Below are 12078 nucleotides of genomic sequence, written 5' to 3' on the forward strand. Positions count from 1 at the left end.
ATGTCCAAGAGGTCTTGCAAGATTTCCAAAGCTTTTCCCACATAGTTTTTCTTCTCACTCTCAAAAAGAAATCATGCTTTGCCAGAAACAAATTATCCCAATTCTCAAAAAGGTCTGCTCTTGACTAGGAATCTTCAACCCACAAGAGTTCATGTGGGGCTTCATCTTGGCCAATCCTCACGTCCATGCAGCCCAGCGTATATCTAAATGTCCTCTGGCTCAAGTAGCCAAGCTGAGTAGCATCATCCCTCTGCCTCCATCCATCCAGGCTGCTGGACTTGAGTCAGCCTGGGCTGAAGATAACCAGGACAATGAGTGGGAAAGTGGATCTGGGAAATGCCCAAGGACCTACATACTGGAAATGTTCCCCAATAACCAGCTGTGGTCACAACTGCCATTGGCCCCAGAGCAGGCAAATATTCTTTTCTTTTTTAAGCTAAATGAGGTCTAGCTGGACTTTATCTCAGATTTTTGTCTTGTTACCAGGTAGAACTGAAAAGATAGAAGCAAAATTTCAGAATGAAAAACTCCCTCTTTATTCACAAAGGAGCAACTTCACATAAAACCGAAGGTGCTCAATTAGTAAAATATATTTAACATGGTTTTATAAAAAGGAAACAAAAATTAGTGTAAAATCATGTCAAAGAAAAAAAAAGAGGAGGTGGAGGGAAAATTAGGAGATTGGGATTAGCATATATACATTACTTTATATAAGATAGGTAATCAACAAGGACCTACTCTATCGCACAGGGAACCTTATACTCTGTAATGGTCTATATGGGAAAATAATCTGAAAAAGAATAGATATATGTGTATTATTATTGCCACTTTGCTATACACTTGAAACTAACATTTCCAGCCACAAGACTGGAAAAGGTCAGTTTTCATTCCAATCCCAAAGAAAGGCAATGACAAAGAATGCTCAAACTACTGCACAATTGCACTCATCTCACATGCTAGTAAAATGATGCTCAAAATTCTCCAGGCCAGGCTTCAACAGTATGTGAACCATGAATTTCCAGATGTTCAAGCTGGTTTTAGAAAAGTCAGAGGAACCAGAGATCAAATTGCCAACATCTGTTAGACTATCAAAAAAGCAAGAGTGTTCCAGAAAAACATCTGTTTCTGCTTTATTGACTATGCCAAAGCCTTTGACTGTGTGGATCACAATAAACTGTGGAAAATTCTGAAAGAGATGGGAATACGAGACCACCTGACCTGCCTCTTGAGAAACCTATATACAAGTCAGGAAGCAACAGTTAGAATTGGACATGGAACAACAGACTGGTTCCAAATAGGGAAAGAAATATGTCAAGGCTGCATATTGTCACCCTGCTTATTTAACTTCTATGCAGAGTACATCATGAGAAACGCTGGACTGGAAGAAACACAAGCTGGAATCAAGATTGCTGGGAGAAATATTAATAACCTCAGATATGTAGATGACACCACCCTTACGGCAGAAAGTGAAGAGGAACTAAAGAGCCTCTTGATGAAAGTGAAAGTGGAGAGTGGAAAAGTTGGCTTAAAGCTCAACATTCAGAAAACTAAGATCATGGCATCCAGTCCCATCACTTCTTGGCAAATAGATGGGGAAACAGTGGAAACAGTGTCAGACTTTATTTTTCTGGGCTCCAAAATCACTGCAGCCATGAAATTAAAAGACTCCTTGAAAGGAAAGTTATGACCAACATAGAGAGCATATTAAAAAGCAGAGATATTACTTTGCCAACAAATTTCTGTCTATTCAAGGCTATGGTTTTTCCAGTGTAATGAATGGATGTGAGAGTTGAACTATAAAGAAAGCTGAGCACCAAAGAATTTATGTTTTTGAACTGTGGTGTTGGACAAGACTCTTGAGAGTCCCTTGGACAGAAAGGAGATCCAACCAGTCCCTAAAGGAAATCAGTCCTGAATATTTATTGGAAGGATTGATGTTGAAGCTGAAACTCAAATTCTTTGGCCACCTGACATGAAGAACTGACTCAACTGACCCTGATGCTGGGAAAGATTGAAGGCGGGAGGAGAAGGGGATGACAGAGGATGAGATGGTTGGATGGCATCACTGACTCAATGGACATGAGTTTGAATAAACTCTGGGAGTTGGTAGACCATTAGACGGACAGGGAGGCCTGACATGATGCAGTCCATGGGGTCGCAAAGAGTCAGACATGACTGAGAAACTGAATAAGTTAGTTAAGTTCAGTCGCTCAGTTGTGTCTAACTCTTTGCGACCCCATGAATTGCAGCACGTCAGGCCTCCCTGTCCATTACCAACTCCCAGAGTTCACTCAGACTCACGTCCATCGAGTTGGTGATGCCATTCAGCCAGCTCATCCTCTGTCATCCCCTTCTCCTACTGCCCCCAATCCCTCCCAGCATCAGAGTCTTTTCCAATGAGTCAACTCTTCGCATGAGGTGGCCAAAGTACTGGAGTTTCAGCTTTAGCATCAGTCCTTCCAAAGAACACCCAGGACTGATCTCCTTTAGAATGGACTGGTTGGATCTCCTTGCAGTCCAAGGGCCTCTCAAGAGTCTTCTTCAAAACCACAGTTCAAAAGCATCAATTCTTCGGCACTCAGCTTTCTTTACAGTTCAACTCTCACATCCATACCTGACCACTGGAAAAACCATAGCCTTGACTAGACAGACCTTTGTTGGCAATGTCTTTGCTTTTCAATATGCTATCTAGGTTGGTCATAACTTTCCTTCCGAGGAGTAAGCGTCTTTTAATTTCATGGCTGGAATCACCAACTGCAGTGATTTTAGAGCCCCCCAAATAAAATCTGACACTGTTTCCACTGTTTCCCCATCTATTTGCCATGAAGTGATGGGACCAGATGCCATGATCTTCGTTTTCTGAATGTTGAGCTTTAAGCCAACTTTTTCACTCTCCTCTTTCACTTTCATCAAGAAGCTTTTTAGATCCTCTTCACTTTCTGCCATAAAGGTGGTATCATCTGCATATCTGAGGTTATTGATATTTCTCCAAGCTATCTTGATTCCAGCTTGTGCTTCCTCAAGCCCAGCATTTCTCATGATGTTCTCTGCATATAAGTTAAATAAGCATGGTGACAATATACAGCCTTGATGTACTCCTTTTCCTGTTTGGAACCAGTCTGTTGTTCCATGTCCAGTTCTAACTGCTGAGCAACTGAACTGAACTGTAAATCAGCATTGCAAATACTCTGATACAAAGTAAAATTTTGTTTAAATTGCTATGAAACAAAGAAAGAAAAGAGTTATGCATATACTTTATAGAAATAAAAAAAGTGTCATATGTTAGTCATAGTTCAACTGTTGTAAACAGGATGCTGAATGATTCGTTTTCTCAAGAAGTTCAAATTGAGGAAAATAGAACATATTTCCCACCATGCTAGCCTCATTGACAATCACCAGAGATATGTCCTTTCTGGAAGAATACAAGAGCCTTCCAGAATCTGACCTCTGCCTCCTCAGAGTCATTGAACCTACTCCTGTCAGAGAAGTTTATCCAAAGTGCATATCTGATCATTCTAGCCTATTATTAACACTTTTTGCCAGGCCACCCCTGAAAATATCTCATCTGAACTTTAAAGTCCACCATGACCTATTGTATCTCACACAGCTCCCCACACACAGTCAGTCTACAGTTTGGCCAATACAGGATAAGGGAAATAGGTTATACACATGATTATTAATAAATCTACTACGTGTTGCTAAAGAAATAAAGGGAGGAATACAAATATATTTAAAAACTAGACCCTAAAAATTAGACAAGCATGTGTGTAGTCCTAGAAATAAAAAGTATAATAATTGAAAGGAAGCCCTTAATTGAGAATTTAAATGTGAGAAACCATAGAGAGAATTCGTGAATTGAAGGACAGAGCAGGAGAAATCACTAAGGAGGTGCCACAAAGAGATGAAGAAATAAGATATTAAGATATATGGAAAAGACATGATTCGATATTTGTTCTGTAGCAATTCTCAAAGGAAGTAGACTAGAGAGTCAGAGATGAGCAAATTTGAAGAGGCTATGATTGATAATTTCCCAGAATTGAAGGAACATATAAATCTGAGATTGAAAAGCCACAGCTTGAAGAATGTAAACCCAAAGTTGAAAAAAAAATCCACACAGTTGCACATTGAGTTAAAACTTTAGAATTATCAAAAAGAAAAATTCTAATAACAATTAGAAAAGATAGAATCTCTTGAAAGTTACGAAAATTAGACTAACAGAAGAGTCCTCAACAGCAAAGTGAAACTAATGAGAAAATCTCTTCAAAACATGGAGGAAAAATCCCATCATTTTAGAATTCTACCCACTATGATATTATAATTTAATAGTGAAGGTGAAACAAAGACAGTTTTGGACAAAGGCTGATAAATTTACTACTCACAGGTCTGTACTGGATGTAAGAAGTGAATTTAATTCAAAGAATGGAGTGATTAATGTAGAGATGAACTTGAATGCTCTCTCAGAATCTACTTTACCTAACTCCCTAAACAGGGCTCCTAATAAAGTGAAGAGTGGCAAATGTGATCTTGGGAGAGTTTATTACAAGCTCTGCTTTCAATTTTTTACTCTCATTTCACCATTTTCTCAATGTCAATGAAAACTAAAGAAATATTTACTTAGTCCTTAGTACACTGGGTTACTCATTTCTATCAGGTACGTGCCTCCAATAAGGTTTTGGAATTTAGCTAAAACAGATACTTTGTGTCAAGGTAAAACTTGAAGGCACTCTGATTAAATTCTGGAATTAACTTAGCAGAATCTACTTATGGCAAGACCCTGGTTCTTTATTTTCATTTCTATGTTCTAAATGTATAATCTACTTATACATTTTGCAAGGATTGCTGTAGAGACCATTTTCCTTATTAGCAAGATGTGGAAAGACAAGAATAGGCAAGGCTATTTCAAGTCTCCCCATATTGGCATTATGAACTTGTGCTAGTTACTCAGCTTCTATGAGCTATAATTTCCTCATCTGTAGTATGGGGTGAGAATTGTTTCCTCCCTGAGTTATCACGACAGCTAAGGAGACCACTGTGTGTGCACTCTTCCCATCTATATGTTATATGAGAAAGTCCACAACTAGTGCCCAGTTCTGGAAAACTGTTCCCTGGGACAAAGGTGTGTAGGAGTGTAAGTACCACCTTGCCTTGACTTTTGTGTGAGTGCACAGATGACCTTGTAATCCTCCCAACACTCCACCCACCCCATCCACCTCTTTAGAAACTTTAGAGATTTCAGGTCATGGGAATTGTGTCCCAAGCCACTTCCCTTGACTCTGTGGAATCTAGATCAGATATGGTCATTGAGTATACCAGGCGGCAGTCCTCATCTGAGATGAGTGTTGTCAGACAATTTCTGGTCACGGGCATCACACATCCTTATGCTACTGAGTTTCCCACCCCCTGAAATGTATCATACAAGTGTGGCTTTTCTTCTCTTTCTGATCAGTTTCCCTTGTAGTGTCTCTGACTCATATGAATAACACACACATTCTTCTCATGGGAACTGATGTTTATTCACAGTCCTCAGCTACACTTCGCCTAACTCTTTGGTGTAAGGGTTTTAGCTTTCTGAACAGAAGCAACTTTCATAACTGATTTAGTTCAGGAAAAGTAAATTCTGAGCATTGTCTTGTGGTATTATGCCCAGTACAAGGGAAAACTATTTGGAATCCAATATTTGGGTCCAGTGGGTGATATAAAAATGGGACTTTAGTGACCCCTTTGCCTTTCTTTCTTATCTTAATGGTGAAAAAGGATATTCATGTTTATACAGTGTGAAAGGACATAAAGGAAAAGGGGAGAGGAAGAAAAAACTGAAGGAACCTAGCTTGTGCCATGCATGCAGTCTCTGTTAGGTGGTGGGAGGTTCTATTCAGATATTACCCTATTTTGTTCCCATTTAACAGATGTTGAATCAAAGAGGTCAAGTAACTTTCTTGTCCTATAAATCCAGTAGTTTTTCTACTATACCATATTGGGATATTGTAATTCATTCAGCTTTGAATTTTGATTGCAGAGGAAGTTGTGTGTGACTCACACTTTAGGATACTCAAAGGACTTAATCCCTTGTCCTTTAGGGACTTATAACCCAGTAGAGATCAAAGATCATAAGTGCTGATTGATAATGGGTGATTAGGACAATGGTTCCCAAGGGCAGGCAACCTGCCAGGCCTTCCTAGAAGGCATTTGGAAATAAGGATACCTTGGGTTGCCGTGGTGATGGGCAGGTGTTTTAGGTGAGTGGACAAGGACTGGTGATGCTAAAGATCTTTATTGTATGGGATAGCGAAACAAAAGGTAACTTTTCCCTTCCCCAAATGTCAACTTTTGCCTGTGGAGGAAATTCTTGTATAATATAAAGTTCTGTAGAAATTTGGGAAAAAGAAATTCTAGATGTGTAGGTGAAAAAGTCTTCATCAAGGAGAAACTTTCAACTGTACTTTTAAAGAGGTATTGGATTTTGACATGTAGGCATGTGGCAAGAAGACTTTTTGAAGTAGGACCTCCCTGGTGGCTCAGAAGGTAAAGCATCTGCCTACAATGCAGGGAGACCCAGGTTCAATCCCTGGGTCAGGAAGATCCTCTGGAGAAGGAAATGGCCACCCACTCCAGCACTTTTGCCTGGAAAATCCCATGGATGGAGGAGTGTGGTAGGCTATAGTCCATGGGGTCACAAAGAGTTGGACACGACTGAGCAACTTCACTTTCACTTTTCAAGTAGGCCATAATTGCATCTTTTTCCTGATTCCACATACTAGTGGTGATGATTGATGAGCTTTGAGGCAAGGGATGGAAGGGCAGAGTGGTTAAGGGAGTCTGGCCGCTTAGGTCTTGGTGAAAATACATGGAGAAGAAAACCAGTGGCATGGTTCTAGCATAGTCCAGTCTGAGCCTGGAAAAGGAAAAAGTGAATCAGAGCTTTAGAATTTAGAGCTGGAAGAGATCTTGTGTGTTATCTAGTCTTGCATTTCACAAACTATTTCTCAAAACTCTTGTCTCACAAGATGCTCCATGATTTAAAAATTCTCCAATCAATTATGTTTGAAAAATGTAGAAAACCACATCCCGCTGGGGAAATTAGAGCCCAGTGCATCTGGGAAACCCCATGGTAAAGACACCTGCTACTTGAGATTTTCCAAACATAGTTTACCATTAAACACTACTTATTATGTAACAGCACTCACGTTCTGGAAAATTCATTCTGAGAACCAACGATCTAGTCTTATCCTTATTTAGATCTAGTCTTATCCTTATGTATCACCAGTGGTAAACTGAGGCTTGTGAAAGTTAAGTGACCTACCCAAGGAGAGAGCCAGAGCTAAAGAATGGCACTTATCACTTTATAAATTTTAAGAATATATATTAATATTTTGTCATTCATATAATGGGATTAAAATTATACATCTAATTATTATTCACTCAACAAAGCATTAAGCCCATACATGTGAAAAAATTAATCAACCATAAAAGGATTTCTAGAAATTTACTTTAATCCAGTAGCAACTTCTATTCCTTTATGCATGTGGATCTTGGATTTTATACTTTATAAGTGTTTATTTTTTTTCAGCCTGTATTTTTTGCTTATTTGAAACCTAACAATTAACAACAATCAAGCGCATATGATGCTCCATGGTATGTGAAGGGCTTTATATCCATTAATCCTAACAATTCTATAAGCTAGTTAACTTTATCATCCCATTCAAATTTGAAGAAGCTGAGACTCAGAGAAATAAGGAATGTGACCAAAATTACAGAGCTCATAGGTAAAAGAGCTGATCTTCTGAATCAGGTCTGTCTGACTTCAAAGTTTATAGTCTTAACCACTATGTTTTCATAATATTCAGGAAGCTCTGTGGATTTAGAAGATTCCACACTGACATCTCAAACTGTTCCATATCCTCAAGCCCCAGTAGGAAAATCAAGTGACTTAATGGCTAAAGAATTCATTCTAAGGCATTGACATGTTGAGCAAGCTCTAGCCTGCTATTTGCTCTGTGGCCCTCTATAAATCATGAGGCCTTAGGAAAGAGGTGGGACTTTGTGTAGTCAACTTGGAAAAGATCACAGAGGCCAAAATTACATCATCAAGTTAGGTCTGTGACTGACCAGCTACTTTGTCATCACTCGACCAGTTGAGTAAGACAGGCCATGAGAAGAAACATCAAGGACTCACATGCATACAGGCATACTATTTTTTTTTTCTGCCTTTCCTTTTATTAGTGACCTTTTATGGAATGCTGTAGGAAAATACTCAATTCCTGAAGTTCCACTGACTACAAATGAGGATGTTTGAACTAACTCTTGCTAAGAAACCATAATTCAGAAAGATACTCACCCTGTGGTAATTGGACCTGTGAATTTCATTTTGTTTTACTTTTTTCTAAGTGAAATTGCCTCAGAAAACTGGAGGGTAACCTTACTTTCCATGGGTAGAATTTATGGAACTTGGCTAAAATTACAGAGCTCATATTATTAGACAAAATAGGCCATCTCATGATAGGTGGACATTGTGATTAACCTTTAAGGAAAACTAACATCAGAGTAATAAGATTATCCATGTGCAGAGTGTGCCATCATTCAAAAACCATGATCACATCCGTTTCCTTTTTCTGATCCTCACAAGAACCTTTCAAAGCTGGCAGTTCTGTAAGTATGAATCTTTTTCATATTCATTCATCCATCAATTATATTGAGTGGCTATTTTGTGCCAGGCACTGGCAGTACAGTAGCAAATGAGGTCTTTGCTCATTTGGATAGGTTCTTTGCTCTTTGGAAGGTGGCAGTCAATGAAAGAATGAATATGCAATAAGTAATTAAATAAGGAAATAGGATGTAACAGTCGTAGGTGCTATTTAGAGAACTCAAGTAGATGACTGAGATTAAGCCTGGGCAGCTACTTTAGATGGGGTGGTCAAGGAAGGTATCTCAGAGCAGTGACACTTTAGCCTGAGACTTAAGTCCTAGTTCTGTAGGGACTGACCCAACCATTCTGCATAGATTGGAAAATTGAGACTCAGAAAAACTCAGTGACTAAAAAGATTATATATCGTTAGCCCATAATGGACTTAGACTTCAATCTTAAGTTTCTGAGTGCTATTTTGGTCCCACAGCTCTTTCAACAACAAACATGGGAGAATAGATAAATAATGCTCACCACTGCTTTTGTGCATTAGGAGAGGCAGGTTAAACAACATAAAAGGTCATTTTGAAAATTCAAAACTTAAATTGTTGATTATTAAATGAATAAAGAGACTGTAGTTTGAACTTTGAAGAAATATATAGTTAAACTCAACCCGTGCCTGAATGATTGTTTATTTTCTGATCAAAAGGAATTTATACAGTATTTTCAAGAGTTTCTTCTTTCTGCTTCCCCTATTCTTATATTTGAGTATGTCTTTATTTCAAGCAGGAAAGGGTACAATATATAACAGCTCTGACTATTTTGCCCAATACCTAGGACGTATAATTTTTAGTTTCCTCTCTACTAGTAGCATGCTGGATAATGCAAAGTATTTGAGCCTCTTTTTTACAAATATATTAACAAGATTGTATGGGAAGCCTTTTTGGTGGAATAGTGCTATTATTACATTTTGAAAAAATATCCTGGAGTTTGTGCTTATAAATGATTAAGGAATCTTTTAAGAGAAGTGTTGACAAGAATCCTTCCAGAATGGATTAAATGCAAATTTAAGAAGAGAGAGAAAAAAAAATATATATATACACAAGAACATATTATACATATGTATATAAAGATTAGACCTCTGAGAGGCTGTCTCTGATTCTTTGTATGAAAAAGAGGCAATTAATATATGTACATTTAACAAAAATAATTGATATTGGGACTTAAAAATTTCATTCAAATTGGGAAAGACATAAAAATATCATGTTTAAAATATACCCAGTTAAATAATAGCTATAATTGACCAAACTCTTGTTTAATTAGTTTTTGTTGGTATTTATTCATATAACTATACAATTTTAAAGTAAATTAATCTTATTTAGTTTTATTGAAGTATAGTTGATTTACAAAATTGTATTGCTTTAGGTGTACAGTATAGAGATTCAGTATTTGTATAGACTACACACCATTAAAAGTTATTGTAAAAGAGTGGCTATAATTCCCTGTGCTGTACAATATATCCTTGCTGCTTATCTATCTCATACATAGTAGTTTGTATATCTTAGTCCCCTGCCCTTGTCTTATCCTCTCCCCATTGGTAACCACTAATTTGTTTTCTATTATCTGTGCACAGATGTATGCTCAGTCATGTCTGTGAGCCTATGGATTGTAGCTGGCCAGATTCCTCTGTCCATGGAATTCTCCAAGCAAGAATACTGGGGTGGGTTGCCGTTTCCTTCTCCAGAGGATCTTCCTGACCCAGGGATTGAACCCACGTCTCCTGCAACTCCTGCATTAGTTGGAGGATTCTTTTACTGTTATGCCACCTGGGAAGCCCCTATTAGCTGTGAATCTGCTTCTATTTAGCTATATACATTGATGAATGTATACAGTTGTCCTTGTGGGTATCTCCTTGTGGTGGCTAATAATGTTGAACATTTTTTTGTGTGCTTATTGGTCAGTTGTATGTCTTCTTTGAAGAAATGTCCACTTTAGTCATTTGCCCATTAAAATTTTTTTTTTTACATTTTCAGTTATAAGACTTTTTGCACATTCTGAAAACTAGACCTTTGTCAGATATAGATTTTGCAAATATTTCCCTTAATTCTATGGGTGTTTATTATTGTTCAGCTACTAAGTCACGTCTGACTCCGCAACCCATGGACTGCAGTAGGCTAGGCTTCCCTGTCTTTCACTGTCTCCTGGAGTTTGCTCAAACTCATGTCCATTGTGGCGGTGATGCCATAGAATCATCTTGTCCTCTGTCACCCACTTCTTCTCCTTCCCTCAATCTTTCCCAGCATCAAGGTCCTTTCCAATGGGTTGGTTCTTCGCATTGGGCAGTCAAAGTATTGGAGCTTCAGCTTTAGCATCAGTCCTTCCAATGAATATTCAGGGATTGATTTACTTTAGCATTGGCTGGTTTGATCTCCTTGCAGTCCAAGAGACTCTCAAGAGTCTTTTCCAGCACCACAACCTCAGTGGATTCATTGTTACAGATCATGTACGGTTTTGGATCTGGACCATAATTGTTAGTTATTATAGCATATAGGTATTATTTTTGTCTGCATATCACTCCTTCTTCCCTCCGCTTTAGCTAACAACACTCTCCTCTATCCTTCCATCTATGAGTTTCTAGTCTAATTATCTTTCCTTCACCTCTAGTGCCCGATCCACTCATCCAGGAACCAAGCTAACCTCACTGAAACCTATTGCCAGAAATTTTCGCTCTGGTTGAAGGCCATTTAAAGATCTTATTCCCTTCTGCTGGAAAACCTGTGGATGTGTAATAGCAGAACTGCTTTTTTCATATTCCTTGTGTGGCAAAAAAGCCCTTTGGCAGTAGGAGAAAGCGAAATCCACAAATAGAAGCAAAGCAAAGAAAGACTGAGCTGTGGCTGTCCATTTGTCCCCAGCGATATCCCTGTCCGTCTTTGTTATGTGATCAAATAAAAACTTTTTAGGATTGGCTGAGCTGAAGTCAGCTTTCTGTCACTTGAAATGTAATACTCATTGACTAATGTAGTTTGTATATGGCTTATCAAAGATATTACCAGCAACTCTTGCATAGCGAGAGTTTGTAATCTTGTCTGTGGGAATAAATGCGAGGAAAATGTAACTGGGTAGAATTTGGGAAAACACAGACTAACACATCTGGAGAAACAGCATAAAAATGTTTGAGTTTATGGGAAAGAGACATGTAGGGAAAAGAGTCATTCCAAAATAGTTGCAAAGAATGGCAGATGACAGTGAATCATGCTATATGAATCGATGATATGAAATGACAAGTAAAACAGCCTTTGAGGTATGGAAGACATGATAGTCAAAGGTACTGTGAGTCACAGACGTTTGTGTTAAACATCCTCTGCAGAGCCCTCCATGGAGACCAGTTGTCAGAACCAGCTGGCACGTCTCACATATGAGTGTGGCTGTGTGGCTGTTTTTCTATGAGTGTTTCT

This window comes from Ovis canadensis, chromosome 4 (assembly GCF_042477335.2).
Source record: "Ovis canadensis isolate MfBH-ARS-UI-01 breed Bighorn chromosome 4, ARS-UI_OviCan_v2, whole genome shotgun sequence".
Taxonomy (NCBI): domain Eukaryota; kingdom Metazoa; phylum Chordata; class Mammalia; order Artiodactyla; family Bovidae; genus Ovis; species Ovis canadensis.